General features: G+C 34.8%; 1 protein-coding gene across 1 annotated transcript in view; it reads left to right on the top strand.

Annotated features, from left to right (window-relative positions):
• The first annotated feature begins 4,749 nt into the window (after nucleotides 1–4,749).
• LOC113507744 (estradiol 17-beta-dehydrogenase 11-like) overlaps nucleotides 4,750–22,401 on the top strand; it is a 54,660-nt gene continuing 37,008 nt past the window's right edge. Inside the window, exon 1 of the mRNA XM_026890691.1 lies at nucleotides 4,750–5,228. The gene's annotated coding sequence lies outside the window, so the exon portion shown is untranslated. The remainder of the gene's footprint in view (nucleotides 5,229–22,401) is intronic.

Genomic DNA, 22,401 nt, shown 5'->3' with positions numbered 1-22,401 from the left:
CAGTAGGATAATAGCCTGTTTACTAAGTCCCGGGTGGCATCTAGAGCTCCGTAGATACTAGACATTAACCACCATAACTTTGAATGTTCAAGAATTACACAAATTACTTGATCGGTGAGGAGCTCGTGGCTAAGCTATAACCGCATATATGAAACGATCACAGGTTAAGCTATGCTTAACGCGGTTGGTCCGTAGATGGGTGACCATCTTTGTCATAACGAGTTCTTCCGTGTTTCGGAAGGCACGTTAAATTATGGGTCCCGGCTGTTATACCTACATCTTTGACAGTCGATACAGGTAGTCAGAAGCTTGAAAACTCTGACAACCAGTTTAACCAATGGGTATCGTGTTGCCTAGGTAACTGGGTTGAGGAGGTCAGATAGGCAGTCGCTCCTTGTAAAACACTGGTACTTAGCTGAAACCGGTTAGACTGGTAGCCGACCCCAACATAGTTGGGAAAAGGCTAGGCCAATGATGACTTGATCGGTGGTGATCGACCAACATGTAATTCTGAATCAGGCTACTCATCTTAGTAAAAATGTTCTGGGGGCCTAAATCCACCTCTCTAAGTAAGACTGTTCCGGTTGCAGATACGAGACACCACTCTATATATATCGTGTACTGTGCTTTCTCGCTTCCACAATTGCGCTTTGTTGGGATTCCGTACCCAAAAGGTTGAAGTTGAAACTCCGCTGTCCATCCCTCACCAGGCTTTTTCTCATGAATGTGCAAGCTAATCAAAGAATATTTTATGTATTTACATATGTTGCTGCTATAAAATTATACTCGAAATAGAGATCGAGTTGAAACAACGGCTATTTCGGTTTTGAAGTTAGCCACAAATTTATGTTCATCATCGACAGATTTGTTTTTTTAGACTATATTTATGGAACCCTCAGTATCAAAAGTCCGACTAGCATCAACTGGTTTTTTATAGGAATCTTACGCCCCTACTTTACCCTATATTTTGCTGTAAATAACCAGTAGTTCTGGTAAACGTTTTGCATCTGCTTACTAGTGCTTAACATTTTACGGCTTTCTATAATCATTACCCAGGTTTGAGATGTCATTTATAAAACAGTCACTAATCACGCTTTTAACTTAAGAGCTTGAAATGAAACTACTTTTACGGATTTTATCGCGGTTTAATTTTAGATTTTAGTTCCCGACGTTTCGAAACCTTTGCAGGTATCATGGTCACGGGCAGACTGAGATGGCGTTCGTCTTGACAGGAGATGTTACTCGTTCTACCTTCATATTTTAATTAATTATTTGTGGTCCGACCTACGCAGTATGAGCTCACTGTGTCTTGATGTCTTGCAGCGCTGCTCTTGGGTTTGGCCTTGAGTTTATTTATTATTGGATCCCAAGTAGGTGATATCTTCCAGCCATCTTCTCTATTGAAATTAGGGTGTTTTTTAATCTCAATAGCCTCGCGAAACATCCTAGGTAGGAATTTGGATTCTTTAGCGAGGATCTGTGGTTGGTCAAATCTAATATAATGAAGATATCACCTACTTGGGATCCAATAATAAATAAACTCAAGGCCAAACCCAAGAGCAGCGCTGCAAGACATCAAGACACAGTGAGCTCATACTGCGTAGGTCGGACCACAAATAATTAATTAAAATATGAAGGTAGAACGAGCAACATCTCCTGTCAAGACGAACGCCATCTCAGTCTGCCCGTGACCATGATACCTGCAAAGGTTTCGAAACGTCGGGAACTAAAATCTAAAATTAAACCGCGATAAAATCCGTAAAAGTAGTTTCATTTCAATGTCTAATATTCGCGTAAACTTAAGAGCTTGAGTATAAAAACAGGTCTAATGGCAAATTCGTGTCAAAATTTGGTCACCTATCCAGAGAGCAAGAGATACGCCATGGTGATAGACGTATCTACAAAAAACGGACGGCTCCGCTTTGGCATCGGAACCCAGAAAGGGCTATGCCTATAAGGCTTTTATGAACTCAGAAGTTACTTTTAGAGAATCTGAGTTACCAAGTATCGATATCGTGTTTCTGCGCAAAAAGTAACTGCAGTATGGAGGAACTATTTAATAGTGATGGTATATATTCTATACTCTGCCTCAGTAAATGTGCTATCTAACTGGAACAATTTTATAAATCGAGTCAGTAGTTCCTGAGATAAGTGCTTTCAAACAAAAAAACTCTTCAGCTTTATAATAATACTGACCCAGCAAACGTTGTTTTGCCGAATATTACTTTTTAGTTTTATGTATTATATAAAAAAAAAATCGTCCAAAAAATAAAATATTTTTTTTTAGTGTGAGCAACCCTTATCACTTAGGGGTATGAAAAATAGATGTTGTTCTATTCTCAGACCTACCCAATATGCATAGAAAATTTCATAAAAAGCGGTCGAACCGTTTCGGAGGAGTACGGTAACTAACATCGTGACACGGGAATTTTATATATTAGAAGATATTAATATAAGTGCAGATTTATTACATGTCTAAATCTATGTAAGACCATTGGGTTGACTGTTAACATAATTGCCCGAAACCCCAATTATCGTGCTTAAAAGTCCGTTTCGTTTTAAATCCAGTTTAAAAATAACTTTGGAAGTTGTTTATCTATTTGTAACACTGGTTAAAGGTTTGGTAATTTTCCAAACTCGCTGAATTAAAGTCGTCAGGGTCGAACATGTTTCTAGATGCTGTTTTAAAAATGAATATGACGATGTTATTACAAATATAATAACAGTTTTATTGACAGGTGTTTATAATCTCTGAGGCAATAGGGTCAAATTATACGTATTATGAAATTATTATACCATAATACTTGCTATTTTGATGTAGGTCTACGTCAGTGTTGACGTATGTCTATGTGCTGTGTCTATATTTTGTTCTGCAAAAGCCTGGTGGCCAAGATTTTTTATCTTTCCTTTCTTTTTATTTATAGTTTTTGGCTTTCACAAATTTCAAAACACCCAGACTCGGAAAGAGCGTATTTGCATCACATAGATCGAATCACCAACGTATACTATCGACTATCAGTGCAATCTGAAGTGTGACCCTATATCTTCATAATTACTCCATCGATCGCTCTACAATACCTATGACATTGATCAGACAAATTCAGAACGGGGTGGAATTCTCATTATTTACATCAATCATCAAATCAAGGTTATTACAATCAATTTCTAATTATTGTGTTGGAAAAATGCTTACAAGCACACGAATAATATTATAGCACGAGTATATATTCTATAAATATTGTTTTATGTTGTGTATTTGTTATTTTTATTGTCCTATATTTGTCTACACACTGTGTTTATGTTTCTTTTTGTCATCTCCTGTCGCAGGTCTGCTGGAAGAAATTTCTTGAGAAATAAGCAGTACCTTTGTACCTTCGGTGTTTTTCTTTTTATACGTGTTTTACTCTGTGTCTGTTGTGTGTACATAAATAAATAAATAAATAATAAATAAATAATGTCATTTTAATTTATTTTCCATTCATTCATCACCCATTGTATATATTGGTATGGGGGCTCTGGTCATATGCATGTTTTTAATCCCCGCGCAGAAGTGCTTGAGTGTCAAGGTTTCGAAAATAGACAACTTCATATATAATCTTCATTAGTTTAAATGTCGGTCGTTTCAAATTTACCGTATCCTTAGCATATAGGGAAAGCATACTGACACACAGATACAATACCAATTAACATGTAGATGTTATTTATTTAACACTTAACGAGGTTTTAACCTCATTTTTTACGATGCGATGCATACCGTACTGTTAATACGGATTATCTTAAAATGTTAATTTAATTAATTGTAAATATGATTTATAGCTTTGATCTTGATTTTAATTTGTGTTTGGAATTTATCAAAATAAATTTCAGCATTTGAAAATAGTGTTGTTATACCTACTTATTTGTTTGTTTTACTATTTTAATCACGCGATTATTAGATAAGCCATTTTCAGTGTGTTCATTCAGTAGCTAGAATAAATAAATCTTATCACATCATTCACTGTAATTTATCATCATTTAATCTTTTATTTTCTTTAAGTTACTTCAACACGGATTTTGTTAGTTTGTTTTACGGTTGTCTTCCTTCGTATTAGATGTGTTCTGTGCTAGTGCTTGTAGAAATGTTCCCTAAACATTACTGCCTCTATTCACATACAAAGGGCTTTTTGTAACTTGTAGATACTTTTTTAACTGCTTTGCACACGCGGGTTTCTGCTGACATATTGTTGTGAATTAGAAGATGTTAGCGGACGAAGTCGATTCCTTTGCACAGAACTGATTTAAAAAACATTGAGATAAAAAGAAGGATGGGAACAAAGCCAGGCAAGACATCGCAGTGAGACATTAACTTCTTCTATATGTTTCCCGACAACATTTTATTAATATTTAAAAAAATCTTAATCGTTTTATCAACAATGGCAGTTTCAAAAATAATCACTCAAATAAATAATACATTTAATTACTTATAATTGCAAACACAATGAACGTGTCATTGTGCTTTTAACCGACTTTACAAAATTAAGGGTTTTTCTTGAATTTTCACATCATTGTTATTTGAACTTTAATTAATTAAGAAAAAATGGACGTGGATTAACTTTTGGAACGTTTGTATATCGTAAAAAATATTTAAATTAGATTAATATTTCGAAATTAAGAAAAACAAGAAATAATTTAATTAATTTAGAACTTTCTCTACGAAAACAATATCCTACTATATAATCCACTTATTATGAAAGGAAAATGATTTTCCTCATTTGATTTATTTACGCATAACGATATTGTACTGCAACTAGATACTCATTTTTATAACGACTGATTAACATTTCATTAGCATTTACTCAAAACCAGACAACTTAAAGCCGTATTAAAAATAAACCCAACTTTGAACACATTATAATATAAGTGCCGGCAACATCGGCATAATGCCATAATTGTTGTTGTCACAGTGAAGTCACCCCGTGGTTCTCGAGGCGGCACGCGAAGGGTTTGAGAGTAGAGTTCGGGGCGCATGCGCGCGCACACAAGCGTAACTCTCAGCCGTCAGTCGATCTGCAGCGTCGCGCGCCGGTAGTGGCCGACGCTCCACACCAACCAACCACCGCGGACAAATAAACCCCAAAAAAAAAAACAAACCAACCACTTCTTATAAAAAAAAAACTATTGGACAAGTTATATTAGTGTGAGTGAATGTGATCAGCTGATCACCGGCTGCCATCAAATCGTACTTTCAGGTAAGTCCTGTTGACAATTTTAGGGTTAATTAAATGTTGATTCGGTGAAGTAAACGTTTTCGCATAGTTCACGTGGTTTGAAAGTATTTCAAGGCGATCCTGCCTCTATGCTCTCGAGTTAGACATGATTTCGTTAAATCTAAGAATCTTGTTTCGTGTTGAATAAGGTTGAAGTAATTGCTCTACAATGATTCCTGCGGCCGACTTCATTCAAGGACAATAACAATGTAAATAATCATAATTATCCGTGAATTAGTTCGCTCGTTGCATAGGATTATTTATTCTTTATCCGGCACTCAAAAGCAATAAAAATATTCATAAATCTAAGTTTCAAAATCAAAAAGAAATAAGACATAAAGTGATTAGCTACGGTTTTTTGAATAGAGCGATTTGCAATAACCGTTCCATATAAATGAATTGCAATTCTCGTTTGATGGATTTATGAGGATAATATTGGATTAAAAATATTTGATGCAAATAAATAACGATCTTGTTGACTGACGATAAATTAATTGCAGTAGTAACGCAGCCATTGAATGAACTGGTTCAAAAATAGAATTTTAATGATAACTATAAAAAGAATAAAAAAATGGACTCTCTGTACGATACGGCTAGTAACACAATTAAATTAATCGGTTTTTTTTATTGCATAAAATTAAGGTATATTTACAAAAAAAATGAGATATAAAATAAATATACTTTAAATGAATTTTGTAATCGCGATTTCTTAAACAAAAATATTTCTAACATAAAATTTTACGCCTAAATAAAAATGTCAAGCAGCGTATATATTAATAAATAATGGCGAGATTATAAAGATCACAATGATATTAAGATTCGATATTTCTTAATATTGCTAAAGTATCTAGGAACAGGCAGTTGTGAAACTTTGATTAAGTCATGTCGTCCAAGGGCAACTAATTAGACTAGCTGTTGCCTCTGGCTCCACACGTGAAATATACATACCGGCTTTCTAATAACATTACATCAATATTATAAAAAAAATAAGATGCGGGAGTTATGGAATAGAAGTTGGTAATTAGGGTATGGTCGTAGGTTCAAGCCAAGAACCTTTTTTTTTCTAAGATTGGAAATCAAGTAACGGAGGAATATGGGTGGCTTTTCCTGACTAAAAAACATCTATGTTACTTCCTTTGCTGTTTGAGTATCGGGGTCGCGGTAATTCGAACAACCCTCCTGGCCTGACAGGACCTTGCAAATTGTAACAGTGACCTATTCAAAGGTTGTTTGTACACCTCTATGTATATTGGTTAGTGCCCTTTATAGTTCCTTTAAGCAATAATTTAGGTCAGTGCTTAAACTAACTATCCAATTCACTGGTAGCAACATAGGCTAACACTATAAGGGAGTTTATTTGGACACATTGGAATAATATGGTGTCCAAAGCATCCATGGATAAGAAACACTTTATTAATTTTCACACATTAAGTGGTGACTCAACCATAAAAGTGACATCATATAAATTATCTTTTTGCATATTTATTGCGATGTCTATAACTTTGCATAGATATCGTAAAATTGTTAAACATTTTTATTTAAGAATGTTTACATATACTTCGTATTTAAATGTATTGTATGGTAGGAAACGTCAAAAGCTACGGTCCCTAATAATAACTGACATTTGCTTCGATTTATTTGTTTAAAAATAGTTTATTAACGAATGCAATGGACTCGCGACCCCGCCGGCGCGAGCCGCGTCAGCTCATTATCAAGGACTCCGATTGAGTTCTAAAATAGTTTTTTGCCCCGATAAAGGGGCGTGAACCCTTATAAAAATAATATAAATATTTACAAAAATATTATCAATCTGACAAATAGATCTCGATGGAGTGCAATTAGGGAGGCCTATGTCCAGCAGTGAACGAATATTGGCTGATGATGATGATGAATCAATCTGATTTGTATCAACCGCTGAAAACTGAGTTTTATAGTACCGAAACGAATCAATTCAAATCTCCCTTTATTAAGATGCTTATTCTTTAATGACACAGCACGTGGTATTTATGTAGCTCTAATGAATTTATCTCTTTATTGTAAACACAATTCAAGATAAAAATGTAGAGTCCATTTTAATTGGTTTTATTTTCGCCATCAATAATAACAATAAATAGCAAACTCTAAAAATAAAATGATTATACTATTCGGCACACTTGTAAGTACAAGTTAATAAATAACCGAAACAAATTTAAGGTTCCGACAATGGTCTTGTTTGTGAAGTACATGTAACCTTCGTTAAAAACGTCATATGATTGAGATCTCTTACGATTATTGCAAGTTCAACAATAAAACATGTTTACTATGCATATTTGAAACTTACAACGTAAGTATTTTCGTCTGGTTGTGAGCTAATTACCTAATTTCTAATAATTTATGTATGCCAAGTGAGTTGGAAACAGCTACCGTTGCGTAATACATTTTGTTACTTTTTTCACATACTTTTTCTCATTCGTTATTAGTCATATCCATAGATGTAAGTCCATTGTTGGATAAGTCGTTAAGTAGTTACAAACCCATGTATGAAAGGAATTGCACGCTTTGCTGCTTATTCAATTTTATTGGTTTTTTTGTTTGAAAAAATGAAAATGTATTGCTGTTATCGATAAGCCCGTTATTCAGAGTGCGGTTAAAGAATTTACTATTCTACTTATTTTATTAATGCGAAAGTTAATGAGTATTTTTATATATTTATTATGGAAGATTCTTACTATTTGTTACTCTTGAGCCCTACAGAACTAAATGAATATTATAAAGGGTACTTTTATTCAATTTAAAAAATAGCGTCAAAGCAGTAACCGATGCTAATGCTAGTAATTAATCTCATTAGATTTGGTGTAATAACAATGCATCTAAATTACATGAATATCGTTGCGTATTAAGACAGCAATCGTAAAGAAATGTTTAATTAGACATATATCTTAGACACAAGTCTTTTGTAAGTGCTATTATCGTAATCTAAGACTAGTATACTACTTGGAGCTGTGGAGTACTATGGACTGTGGTCACTGGACAGTATGGTGTAACGCGTCCTTCCGCCAGACCTACTATCATCAGCTATAGTCAAACTCTTGCATTTGTGGAAGAGAGACAACGTTCTACGCCGTGTAGAGCGATGACCTGCTTCCACGATCCTAATAGTCGTAGTTCAAGATACGGTGGTAGGAGCCGCCGGCCCGGCACGTCATGCTGCGCGTGCGACCATTGGGAAACGATCCCGAGAAGGCCGCCCGGTCCAAACAACCATCGATCTGCGAAGATCTGGCAAACAGTTGCGATATCGACTTAGTATCGAAATACTTTATACTGAGTTTAGCTTGAGAAATGTTATGACATGTTTAGTTGAAACGCAATTCGGAACGACTGGTTTCGTTTCGTAGTTTTACTGTTTTAATTCCTATGCTGGATTCGAAGACTATTACAAATTTACGTATTCTAACACGCGTAGATGTCTCCGCTACGATATTTAATCGGTAATTATTGAAATATATTTATATTTCATCTATTCATATGCAGTTTAAGTTAAGTTCAACTAATGTATAAGTTCTTGTAATATCTTTTGAATTCACGAAATCATTAGGATCTTGGCTAATTATCCGCAATTAATTTATAGTTGATTAATGATTTGATGTGTGAGTAATAAGTAGGATAGCCGATGATGAGAAAAGCCGTTTCGATAATTAAGTATTACCTTTACTGGTGCTTATTATAGCTAATAAGTCTCAATAAGATACATGGCATTAGAGAAAACAGTCAATCGTTTCCCTGTAAAACGCGTGATTTAATTGTAGATAATAATAATACAAATTTTCCACAACTTTCACCCCTGGCCATCTAGTATCAAACTAAGCAAAGCTTATATTATGAGTAGATACTAGAAAACTGATAAACATATTTATATATTTGTAAAAACATACAAATATATATAAAAATTACACCGAGACACAGAATAAATAATTGTTGGAATATGTGGAAGCAGAATAAATACCAAATATGAAACGTAACTTAACTTTAACACTCTTGAATTTCTGACCCTCGATTTTATTAGACGTGTAGGTATACCATATCTCTGTTCTTGCGATTTAATTCGCCAAATAATTAAACAGGGCAACGTGCGTAAAAACTTTTAGCTTTGTTACATCTTATTTTTATTTTTATACTTACTACTTATTGCAACAGAATTTGTAAATTAAGGAACTAATTGCGACATTATTTTATCTCTTTTTACAACCCTACATTTTCCGATTTCTAATATTTTAACTCTTATCAAAATCCAGAAATGATTGTTTTTTATGACTTAAATTCCGATTTACACCGTTACTTACACTAACGCGTTAGAATCACAATCAGAGGGCCTGCCAACACTTTTTAAAGATTGCGTTAAACAGAGACAACGCACTATAAGGTGTAGATCAGCGTCTGTTTCTTAAACCACATCTTATGAGATTCCGGCCCTCTAAACGCCGGTTCCCAAGCATTCTAGTCAAATAATAACCAAAAATGACGGACCATTGGACGCAGAGAAAGCCCAAGAGAAAGTAGTCGCAAAAAACACTCCCGCGCCGAAACATCGGACAGTAATGTTGTATAACTGGAAATATGGCTTTATCAACACAGATATATGCCAGTTTGACGGACTGTGTCAATAAAAAGTGTTTTATTGTTAAAGTTCCATCGTCAAGTGTCGTTGATGGCTGTTAACCGGAATTGACTCTTCCGCGATTGGTTTTGAGTGTACTTGTAGATGTGATGTCTTCATTCGAGGCAAGTAATGAGAAAAGTGTTTGATTAAAACTCTCTGTTAATAAAATACCTTTCGATTTTTTATGTAATCTTTTTAGGTATATACTTGACAGAATGCTACCAAGAAAGTTTTGTACAAGACTTCTCACCTTACACGCATGCATAACAAAGCTAACTTAGTCTACGTCTAGAAAACTATGTAATTAGAAAATAGTTCAATTTTATTGATTAAGCTTACGAGGACTGCTCAAGTAATTCATCATAATTAAGAAATTTATTTAGGCAATAATAATGTAATACGAAGACGTAAAGTAAACAATAGTAATAATAATAGATCTCCAAATTTGCATAATTTCATGAATTGAATAACATTACAATTCCAAATAGCCGTAAGAGACTTAAACACTTGATAATAATTAGGTTAATGTACTGTAAATGTAAGCAAACAATATTGATGTACAATATTGATGTATTAGTATGCATTACTTAGCTACGCAGTTATGGCAATTTCTGTGAGCGTGACAGCGCTCTACATGACGTGGTACTTTGTCTCTTTTCCACAACTGTAATAGTATTACTTTAAGATGCTGTAGTAGACACTTTACATTTGTTATTGCAATTACGTTTATGTGAGACGACAGGTGACCTCTAGGTGATTTACGGCCGCTTTCTATATTCGATCTCAATCCCTAATTTACGGATCGAGATTGACATTTGAATCCATTTCCAACTTTTAGTGTTTCTATAACCGATCCATGGATCGTTTTCTCGCTCTTTTTCTTCAATCTATCTTTGGGAGGGCGGATCGAGATTTTAGATTGGTATTTATATGAAAGTGACAGTTATGCGTTTTCTATAACCGATCTCTGGTTTTGACAAATCGATTTTTGACGTTTTTGATCTATAATCGCGATCCCCAAATTTTTACGGATTGTACTGAGAAATCTGTGAAAATGGAAATATTTTCAAGTAATAAGTGGTAACGATCTTGAAGTATTAGCTCAGCTATCGGACTGGGATAGTAGTGACAGCGAAGACGAACAAAATCTGTCCTCAAAATTTGTAATTGTGATGTATCGAGTGGCTGTTTTTTTTTCTGTACTTTACTTGTAAACGGGGGTCAAGGATTTAAGCTGAAGACCAGCGCTCAGTAATTCTTTTGGATTGCTATGCATAAGCTGACGCTTAAACTTTTTTGCTTTCGGTATTATAGTTTTTGTGTACTAAGTACACTTTTACCAATATCTGTAATACTGGAATCAATAGATAACGATTATAATATTCTCGTTTTGATTTATTTATTTAAAACCATGAAGTATCATTACAGGGTTTACCCTAATGCGACAACTTAGAACTTAAACTAAACAAAAATTGCAACACATTACATTATTAAAAACACATAAACACGTCAGTCTGATTTTGAAGAAGTTGGTGGTGTGGAGAGCTCTTTTAAGAGGTGCTTTGGCGAGCAAATTTGTTCTCGCTGTAGGTGCGGGTTTCGCCGCCGCCACACGAAGCGGTCCGGTACACACGCTCAAGCGCTGCAATACTTCCGGGTGATTCTCCACTCCACGAAGCACCTTCACCAAGAAGACGACCAGTGCAAACTCCCGTCTCATATACAGTTGATCATTGCCAACCATGCTCAGAACAAACAGAGTGGGATCCATGAGTAGGTAGAACGGATACACCCCATACAGTTTCTTGTACAGATGGCGCGTGAACTTATTCTGAACGCGTTCGAATATTGCCGCTGTATTCTATTCTATAACTGAGACAACGGAAAAACAAACAACAAATAAACTTGCGATTTTAAAATATATTATGTTAATGTCAAACTGACTGACAACTTTTCGATTGACTGACGCTCCGTTGCTGGTCAATAAACGTTTATTGTCGTTTATGCTTTTTCTAATCTTGAGGTAGAATTACAGAATTTTACCGCTACGACTTCCCAATCATTTATTTTTGTATTTTGTGCACTTTCTAGTGATTATACATAAAATAGATAAACTTTAAGAAAAAAGTCACCATTTTACTCATTAATAATCGCTGAAGTACTTTTTCTGCACATGCGTAAAACAAAACGTTTAGCAGGGCGATCTATCCGTTTTTTTTCGATGGATTTCGAGACGAGATCGATTAATGAAATGCAGATTCAAGCTCAATCGAGGGATTGAGTAAAATCTGGATTGATCGGAATCTTAGATTCAGGATCGAATATAGAAAGCGGCCGTTAGAAGTCAAGAAACAATAGAATCAAGATTTTTACTCTTCGTTTTGTTTGACAGAATTTTGAAATTTTCCAAAATGTTTATTACTTACTGCGGAGGTTTTGTTTTTCAAAACAAAATACAAATTTATTACTTTTTGTTGTGTATAAATAAACTGATAACTGGTATATTTGTATTTTTGAATAGGGACGATGACTGGGTATAAAAAGAAAAAATAATTGAAAAGTATGAGACACGTATTTTTTCAGAAAAACTAGAATTGACAAAGATTACCTGCTAAAGTTTAGGAGAGGGGCCTTGTGACGTAACGATATGGTAAAATTTATACTCAAACGTGACGTCACGCGTACGTTTCATTCACTGTAATTTGGTCAATTTATGTTTGCGGGACGAATAAAAAAATACGTATCCATTATTATACAAAAAACTACAAGAAGGACACTGCAAAAGATAATTGTCATCATCCCTACTATGTGAATCTATTTATGTACAAAAAAGTCAATAAAGTGCGTTGGATGTGACTTGGAACGTCTAAAAAGAGCTGCAAAATATCGAGTGTATACTTTAATCTTGCTCTGTCAATTTTTTTTTGTGAAAAAAAAAGTATTTCGTACGTACTGCACGAAATTCAAATATCTAAAAGTAATTTTTAATAAAACAATGGACTTAATGGACTATCACAGCATTCATTCTGAGTGAAGACAGTTCCTTTTCATCATCAAAAGCATTTGATTGATAGCTTGACTGCAATAAATTAATATTCACACGTCCATGTGTTAGATATGAATAGTTTTAATAGTCTGCTTTCAGAACTTATGCATTTTCAATAGCTATCAGCAATATAGTAATAAATTAAACGCTATGAATGATTGGTCATGTATCTAAGAAACCCTGACATTACTAAAGCAATTAATCTAGGTCATGTCTTTATTTGAGGTGTCCCTCAAGGCTGCACACTGGCCCCTGTACTGCTAATCAATTTTAAGGACATATTTTTCCAAATTGTTTGACAATAAAATTACATCAAACATTGATTAAATAATGTGACAATAGTGACAGATTAAGTGACGAAACAGGTAGGTGTTAACAACTTGCCAATAAACCTTCGACTTGTAGTTTTATACATAGCGGTATTTTGGAGATAACCAACAGTTGGATCAAACATTTGTCGACCGAACACATGTTTGTCCCAATTCTGCTTCATGAATATTAAAGTGGTTTTAAATGAAGCCTTTACAAGTAAACGTAATATTTTAAACTACTGTGACAGCACGTATGTCATCACTAGAACATTGCATCAACATAGTTAAGTCAACTAAAACCCGGCCAAGCGCGAGCCGAACTCGTGCACGAAGGGCTCCGTACCATTATTTATGAAAATAGTAAAGATTTTTTTTTCAGTTGGAGCCGCTTTAAAACTTTTTTTTAGTGCGTTATTATTTGTTCTTATATCAGCAAAATAATATCTGAATGTAAATATCGTATATGAACATTTCAAATGTCTAACCATCACGACTCATAAGCAGCAGCCTGCCTCGTGATAGGCAGACAGATAAGGCTTCTGACCAAGTAAAACGGGTTCCACTTTACCCTTCGGAACCCTGAAACGGCTAATTCCGATAACTACGGAATGTTTTAGTGAACAGTGTTTTTTGTCACGGTAGCGAGTTCGCCAGCTACAATTATTTGCCATTCTGTTACAGCAGCCATGAAATCGTTTGTATTTCTCAACCTAGTTTCTTTATAAGATACCTAGCTAAGGTGATATTTAGTATTTGTTTGTTTTGTTTTTTTATTGTGAGGAATTAGGTCACGTCGCTGTGCGGCGATGCGAGACGTAACACTAAGATTATATTATAGAATGTTAGACAATAATCAGTAGGTAATGTGGTTTTCTTGTAAACATACAATTTTTAAGTTTATTAGAAAGATTCGAATTTATGGAGATGACAGGCCAAGATCATGTGACTTATCGAAATGAAATGTCATTTTCATACATTTGAGCGCAATTTATAGACTTTAACGATTGCAGATATTTGACTTGGCTATAGGGGCTGCGGTTTTCTGCTTAGTCATTACATAGGAATTACTCTTAATACTCTTATCGTGACGTCTTCCATATAAAACAAGCATGTAACGAAATCCATAGCGATTACCGCCAGCTCTACGCCATTATGTTTGTAGCAATCGAAATAAAAAAGTTGCATCGTTTACGATAACATTGGACGTAACACGACCTTGTATTTCATAACTATGGAATGAGGTGTAATGCGTAATGATATGTAACGTATAGCCTGAGGTTGCTGAAATAATATTACTGAAAACTTAGCTTGTAGATACATTTCTCCTAGTGGTAACCCTAATCGATTCACCCACATGTTGATTTATTTTTTCTGGCTCTTCTCGGTTAGTGTTGCCCAACACACGTTGATTTACATGTAAAAGTCCTTTCACTTTTTAAAAAAGGAATGTCGTTTGTAGTTTTTTTTTTCGTGGCTATAGTAATCCGACAAGCCATTATCTAGGCCTTATTGACTAGTGCAGTTTACACAGAAAACTCAACTTGGACGACAGCTAAGCCCGCATTTGCGGTCAAAGTTTGTGGTTGACAATCAAATCCGTCCTTGAATGGTTCAATGGAGTGTAGTGCTACGAGTTAGTACGGTCAGCATCAAAAGTCGGTTAACACAAGTCATGATAATAACAAAATTGTAGTATTTCGCATTAAATTATCGGAATTGGTGTTAAGTATGTTTTTAATAGCTGTCAACCCTATTATTTGACCTAAAAGTAAAAGAGCAAATTAATGAAATTTTGCAAATTTTGATTGTGTACCTTCAGTTGTTTTGAAATTTGGTTTATTTTATCCGACTTCTGTTGTTGACTGTATTAAGTACTGGTGACATTGAATGCATCGCTCAAAAAATAGTGATGCTTGTATTCTGATCACGAACGTCCAACGATGGACGATAGTGCGTGCGTCATCGTTAAGTTACCAAGCGCCCCAAGCGGTTGTATGGTTATCCATGAATGGGAGACGGTTTAACGATTTTATGTTCATTGGAACGCATGACTTTTAAATTTTGAAGTGTGTGTTCTTTTTTTAAATTTTTAGAATAGAATCTATAGTCAGATAATATCGTATCGATTTTTTAAAAGCACGTAAATATTGTTTCCAATTACAATTTTTATTATCTTTCAGTGCGCAGTAGTGTTGTGTATTATTAATTATTTAAACACAAATCGAAATAAGATGTTCTAGTTTTTGTTTCTTAAAATTATTGTATTTTCGGACGAAATTCGCTTGTAGATATCATCTTGTCTAAATAATTGCAGGTTTATAAAAAATTGCAGTTCCTTCTCACATTGCTTGTTTCAACAGTATGCACTTACTTATCAAATGCAATTGTAATCATAGTTTTCATAATTTCTATCTATTGCGATATTGTTGCAGCTGTTCACAACCTAGCCTAGGTTGTGAACAGCTATGTTCTGTTGTTCTAGAAGTTCAGCAATAATTGGCTATTATACTAAAAATTACATTGATTATACCTCGTATGTATCTAGCGATATCTTATATCATACATAGACGACATAACGTAATATATTCTTTTTACAAATCTTATTTTAATAAAAATGATGAATGTCTTCATATCATCTAATGAAATCTGATTGTTTTTAAGTTGTATATAATAAAACTCATTACTGTAAACCTTGTTGTGCGCAGAAACTAAAACCTTATTGCTAAGTGTAAAAAATTAATATCCAATAAACAAAAAAAAAACAGCTCATCATTTAGTGATTGATTTCCTGCCTATTTCGATTTAAGAATATTAGTATTCTGAATTTTAAAACATTTAATTTTTTATGTAGAATAGATAGAGCATAAAATTTTATTGGACGATTTGGATCCGCCATTAACGCAAGTTCTTTTTTTTTAATTTGTTTGCAAAACAAGTGGAGGACAAGCGCATTCAAGCTGAGTGTGGAAAACTACGCATAGCCAGTAACTATTAATTTGCAATTATCATAAACATTATATTCGAGGTTTTTATGATACCCAACGATAATTTAAAAATGAAAAAATATCTTACTCTATTGTATTTGATTTGCAATTCCTTTAAGTTACGGGGTTTTTTTAAAAGCCTTAGGTATGGCAAGGTTTATTAAATTTAAAACATATAGCACCGACGTCATTCAGCTATGTCACAGGCCCAAATTTTTTTACTAATGGATTGAAAACTTTAAAAGTATAATTCAACACTTTTTATACCAATCAACACCCCTATTATAATTACATAAGATATCCTACATTAGATACTTTGATTATTACTGTTAGGTTTCTAGTACCTAAATTAATTGTTATCATCAATTAACTGTTATTCAATTTGATGTATTAGCACTTATTAAAGTAAATTTGTTATTAGTTAAAATAAATTGCAAAAGTAAATTCTGTTTTTTTTTCAACATTTTGATTACATGTACCTATACCAGTAATAACATTAACGTGTTTTTATGTTGTCAAGTTGCTCTTTAACCCTTTGATATCACGGGTGATTGATATGCTATTTTCTGCATTGGCATTTCTATATTTATCATAAAACTGCATTCCTATTTAAAAAAATATTTTATAATCTAAAAATAGGTTTAAAAAGTAAAAGGTCCCTTATTATTTTATTAAACTTAACTATTGGCACATTCAAATAAAAAAAAGAACACGGCGAAAAAAAAGGAAATATGGATTGTTTTTTTTTAATAGGCTCTAGACAAAGATTAAACGTCCGTTGAAACAAAACCAAACTTTTTAATTTCTTATTGGCATTGACAGTTATATCCTAGGAACAGTCAAATAAACTCATTGATAATATTATAGTCGACCTTCATCGATAGTCAGTGTAGAGTGTAGTTTGTGCAATGCTTGCATTCACCGGCCGCTGGCACGGCTTGCGACACCAGCCGTGTGAGGGAGAACACCGCCATCCACTCCCATAGACAACTACTAATGCATTAGACAAATTCTTTTGGTTCACAAGGTATACAAAATATTTAAATATCTACTGAGAGTGGAAACAGTTCTGATACGATTTATTTTTATGACTTTTTTTTTCAAAGTCTGTTTAATTGCTCGATATTAGATATTTGCTTAGTAAAAAATACAATCTGCTCCATAATGTTTTTGAAAACGATTGTTTTTTTATGATTATACCTTTTTATATAAATTGTATCTAGTCTATATCTATATCTATATACTTATAATAAATCTGTAGAGAGGTCAATTCTGTACATAAAATATATTTAAAAAATAACTATCAAGGGGTGGTTAGGGATCGCTACTGATGCCAAAAATGCAATCAGTAAAATTTTTGTCTGTCTGTCTGTCTGTCTGTCTGTCTGTCTGTCTGTCTGTATATTCGTTATAGAAACAAAAACTACTCGACGGATTTTAACGAAATTTGGCACAATTATTTTTCATACTCTTGGGCAGGTTATAGTATACTTTTCATTACGCTACGACCAATAGGAGCAGAGCAGTGAAGGGAAATATTGGGAAAACGGGGTAAGTTACTCCATTTTTTAAGCTTCCGTCACGTGTGCAGGCTTATAGGTTAAAGCTACATAGAAATCATGTATGACGGAAATATTCTCCCTAAAATTATATAAAAAATATTCCTCGACAGCATATGTCTAACTTTTATGGTTGACTCACAATAACACGTGAAACTCCCGATAGCTTAGCAATTCGGAGATTTCTGATTGTATTTGTCTACTCTAACGTTTACAACACTATCACTCATCCCCAATTAAAAAAGTTAACATTATTACCTATTCAATAAAAAAAGAATCATGTAAATCGGTGTAGAAACACCAAAGTTATACATGAAATAATAAGAAATCGCGCGTGAATACAGAGTCATGCTATAAGGATTATTTTTGTGTATCGGTTGCCGCGCTCGACGCGCGTCGTGGCGGGAGGTGTAAAAAGGCGGGGGGTCCGCGCTCGAGCGTCATACAATATTTGGCTGTTGATGCGAATAGACGTTCAGACTGTTCGACCTTATTGACAATCAATAATTGTTATTTGCAAACCGTGCTTATCAGCACGACTTTTAGTCTTTGAATAGTTTATTTTTAGAATTGTTTTGTTGTTAGTTTATATAATAGGTATTAGATTAATAGTATTAGTAGTAGGTACACCTATTAGTTATTTTGGTAGTGTTTAATTGTATTAATAGTTTATTTTCGTAATTGGTAGTGTTTAATTATATTAATAGTTTATTTTCGTAATTTTTATATTATTTATTTTGGTAGTGTTTAATTGTATTAATAGTTTATTTTCGTAATTTGGTAGTGTTTAATTAAATTAATAGTTTATTTTCGTAATTGGTAGTGTTTAATTAAATTAATAGTTTATTTTCGTAATTGGTAGTGTTTAATTATATTAATAGTTTATTTTCGTTATTATTATATTAGTTATTTTGGTAGTGTTTAATTGTATTAATAGTTTATTTTCGTAATTGGTAGTGTTTTATTATATTAATAGTTTATTTTCGTAATTATTACATAATAACTATATATAATTGTAAGTGTAAGGTAGCTTCAGTTACCGTCGATTAAAAATACACAATGCCACCTAAAAAACGACCATCTTTATCTCGAAATTCGAGAGATGCTAAAAGGATGAGAAATGCGCGTTCTCAAGAATCGGCAGAGGAAAGAGCACATCGGTTAAACTCTATGAGAGTTAGTGCCTCAACCTCTCGAGCCAATGAAAGCTCTCCAGAGAGAGAGATGCGATTAGCAGCTGACAGAGCGAGACGAGCTACATCACGGGCGTCTCAAAGCTCTTCTCAACGAGAGCTGAGGCTTACCATTGACCGAGAACAACATGTGTTATCCCGAGATGCTGAAACTGCGTCACAACGAGAATTGCGTCTCACTGCTGACCGCGAACGGCATACATTGTCTCGCGAGTCAGAAACCTACACTGAGAGGGAATTGCGTCTCACAGCTGACCGCGAACGTCATATATTGTCTCGCGAGTCAGAAACCTTCACTGACAGAGAATTGCGTCTCACAGCTGACCGCGAACGTCATATATTGTCTCGCGAGTCAGAAACCTACACTGAGAGGGAATTGCGTCTCACAGCTGACCGCGAACGTCATATATTGTCTCGCGAGTCAGAAACCTACACTGAGAGGGAATTGCGTCTCACAGCTGACCGCGAACGTCATATATTGTCTCGCGAGTCAGAAACCTACACTGAGAGGGAATTGCGTCTCACAGCTGACCGCGAACGTCATATATTGTCTCGCGAGTCAGAAACCTACACTGAGAGGGAATTGCGTCTCACAGCTGACCGCGAACGTCATATTTTATCTCGAGAATCTGAAACTTTAACTCAATATGAAGACCGTTTGACAAATGATAGGGTGCACCATAATGTTATTCGATCTCTCGAAGACGCACATGAGCATGAACAACGACTAGAGTCGGTACGCGAATATTATAATTCTTTGAGACAAGAACGATCAGTAAGTTTGTCTAATGAAAGATTAAGAATCGAAAATATTCGGTCTCTTGAAACGGACGAACAGCGAGAGGCCCGTCTTACTGCAGACAGATTTCGACATAGCCTTAATAACTTAGATGTACACATAGAAGATCAATCTAGAAATTCGGTGGCTTGGTCCGACAAATATAAAAGTGGGTTTGCTTATAACCTCACAATTGATTATGGATCATCTTCTGTAATAGGCGATATGAACGTGGTATGTCGTTTTTGTAATGCTTCAAAGTGGAGTAAGGAGTCAGCTGGTTTCTGTTGTTCTACAGGTAAAATAAATTTGCCTTCATTCGAAGACCCACCGGAACCTTTGAAATCACTACTTTTAGGGGAACATATACAATCTAAACAGTTTTTAGATAATATTCGCACTTATAATAGTGCATTTCAAATGACATCCTTTGGCGCTCAACAAATCTCAGAAGGTCATTTCATGCCTACTTTTAAGATACAAGGTCAGGTTTACCATTTGATAGGATCCCTTTTGCCTGAAAACCAACCTAAGTTTCTTCAAATATATTTTGTATCCGACTACAACGAACAGTCGAATATAAGAAATCAATATTTCCCGAATTTAAATACTGAACTCATATCACAACTTCAGAACATGTTGCATCAGGTTAATTCGTATGTATGCAGTTTTAAATCGGCATTAGAAGCTCTTCCTCGAGATGATGATAACAATTATAAAATTGTTATAAATGCCGATAGGCGTCCAACTCAGGAACACCCTGGGCGTTATAATGCTCCATCCACGAATGAAGTTGCTGTGGTATTGGTCGACCAGGAATGTGATAGGCGTGATATCGTTATCCGTTCCAGAGATAATCGTTTGCAACGTATTTATGAAACCCACAGGGCTTACGACAGTTTGCAATATCCTTTGATATACTGTCGAGGGGAAGATGGTTATAATTTTGCTTTATACCAAACTGATCCGCGTACAGGCGCACCTAATTATAATAAAAAGATTTCATGCCTTCAATTTTACTGTTACCACTTGCAAGTAAGACGGAATAGGTTTGTATACTTTCAACGTTTTCGTGGCTTATTCAATCAGTTTATTGTAGACATGTACGCAAAAATTGAAACCGAAAGATTAGTTTATATACGATCTAATCAAAGGCAGCTGCGCGTTGAAGAATACGTGCACCTTCGCGACGCCATGCAGCAAGATAACGATACGGTGAATATGGGTCGTTTAGTTATTTTGCCCTCTTCTTTTACTGGTGGTCCACGATACATGCACGAACGTACTCAAGATGCTTTTTGTTACGTAAGAAAATATGGACGTCCCGACTTATTTATTACAGTAACTACCAATCCTAAGTGGGATGGAATTACTCGGGAGCTTCTTGAGGGTCAAGCACCGCATGACCGCCATGATATCATAGCAAGAGTTTTTCATTTAAAATTAAAATCAATGATAGATCTACTTACCAAAGATAAAATTTTTGGAGAAGTATTGTGTTATATGTATAGTATTGAATGGCAAAAACGCGGCTTACCTCACGCACATATCCTGCTTTGGTTAAAAGATAAGGTTCGACCTAATGATGTAGACAGTTTAATCAGTGCTGAAATTCCAAGTCCGATTGCAGATCCCGTGTTATACGACATTGTTAAAACTCATATGATACATGGTCCATGTGGTTCGTTTAACGGGAATTCTCCTTGCATGCAAGACGGTCGTTGCACTAAAAGATATCCAAAAGCCTTAGTGGATGGCACTGTAACAGGACATGATGGATACCCATTATATCGTCGCCGTTCAAGAGATAATGATGGTTTTACTGTTGAAAAGCGAGTGTCTGGACAACAAGTTACTTTAGATAATAGGTGGGTCGTTCCGTATTCTCCTGTGTTGTCCAGAGCATTTCAAGCTCACATAAATGTTGAAATGTGTAATAGTGTAGAGTCAATAAAATATATTTGTAAGTATATTAATAAGGGCAGTGACCAAGCTACATTTGCTTTGAGAAATGAACATGATGAAGTTACAAGATTTCAGTCAGGCAGATATATAAGTTCTTCAGAAGCTGTGTGGCGGATCTTAAGTTTCAACATTCACGAAAGATATCCACCTGTGACTCATCTGGATGTTCATCTTGAAGGCGGCCAACGTATATATTTCAACGCCGAAAATGTCACAGAACGGTTAGAGAACCCTAGACAAACAAGTTTATTAGCATTCTTTCGACTTTGCCAAACTGATGATTTTGCAAAATCTCTTTTGTATGAGGAAGTTCCATCGTATTATACCTACGATAAGCAACGGGGTGTCTTTAATCGAAGACGCCGTGGCAGGCCTGTAGATGGCGAGTCTGGTATTTTTAAAGAACATGTTCTTGGTAGAGTGTACACCGTTCATTCTAACAACGCTGAGTGTTTCTATTTGCGATTATTATTACATACCGTGCGAGGACCAACCTCATTTATAGATTTGAGAAAAGTAGACGATGTTGTTTATCCCACTTATCAAGCAGCTTGCCAAGCGCGTCATTTGCTTGAAAATGATCAGCATTGGGATGACGCTTAAGCAGAATCCTGTGTTAGTGATAATCCACGACGGTTACGCCATTTATTTGTAACATTACTCACATTTTGTAATTTGTC

This window comes from Trichoplusia ni, unplaced genomic scaffold (assembly GCF_003590095.1).
Source record: "Trichoplusia ni isolate ovarian cell line Hi5 unplaced genomic scaffold, tn1 tig00003116, whole genome shotgun sequence".
In the NCBI taxonomy this organism is placed as follows: Eukaryota; Metazoa; Arthropoda; class Insecta; order Lepidoptera; family Noctuidae; genus Trichoplusia; species Trichoplusia ni.
The sequence above is the reverse complement of the archived record's forward strand: the minus strand, read 5'-3'. Positions and strand labels throughout refer to the sequence as shown.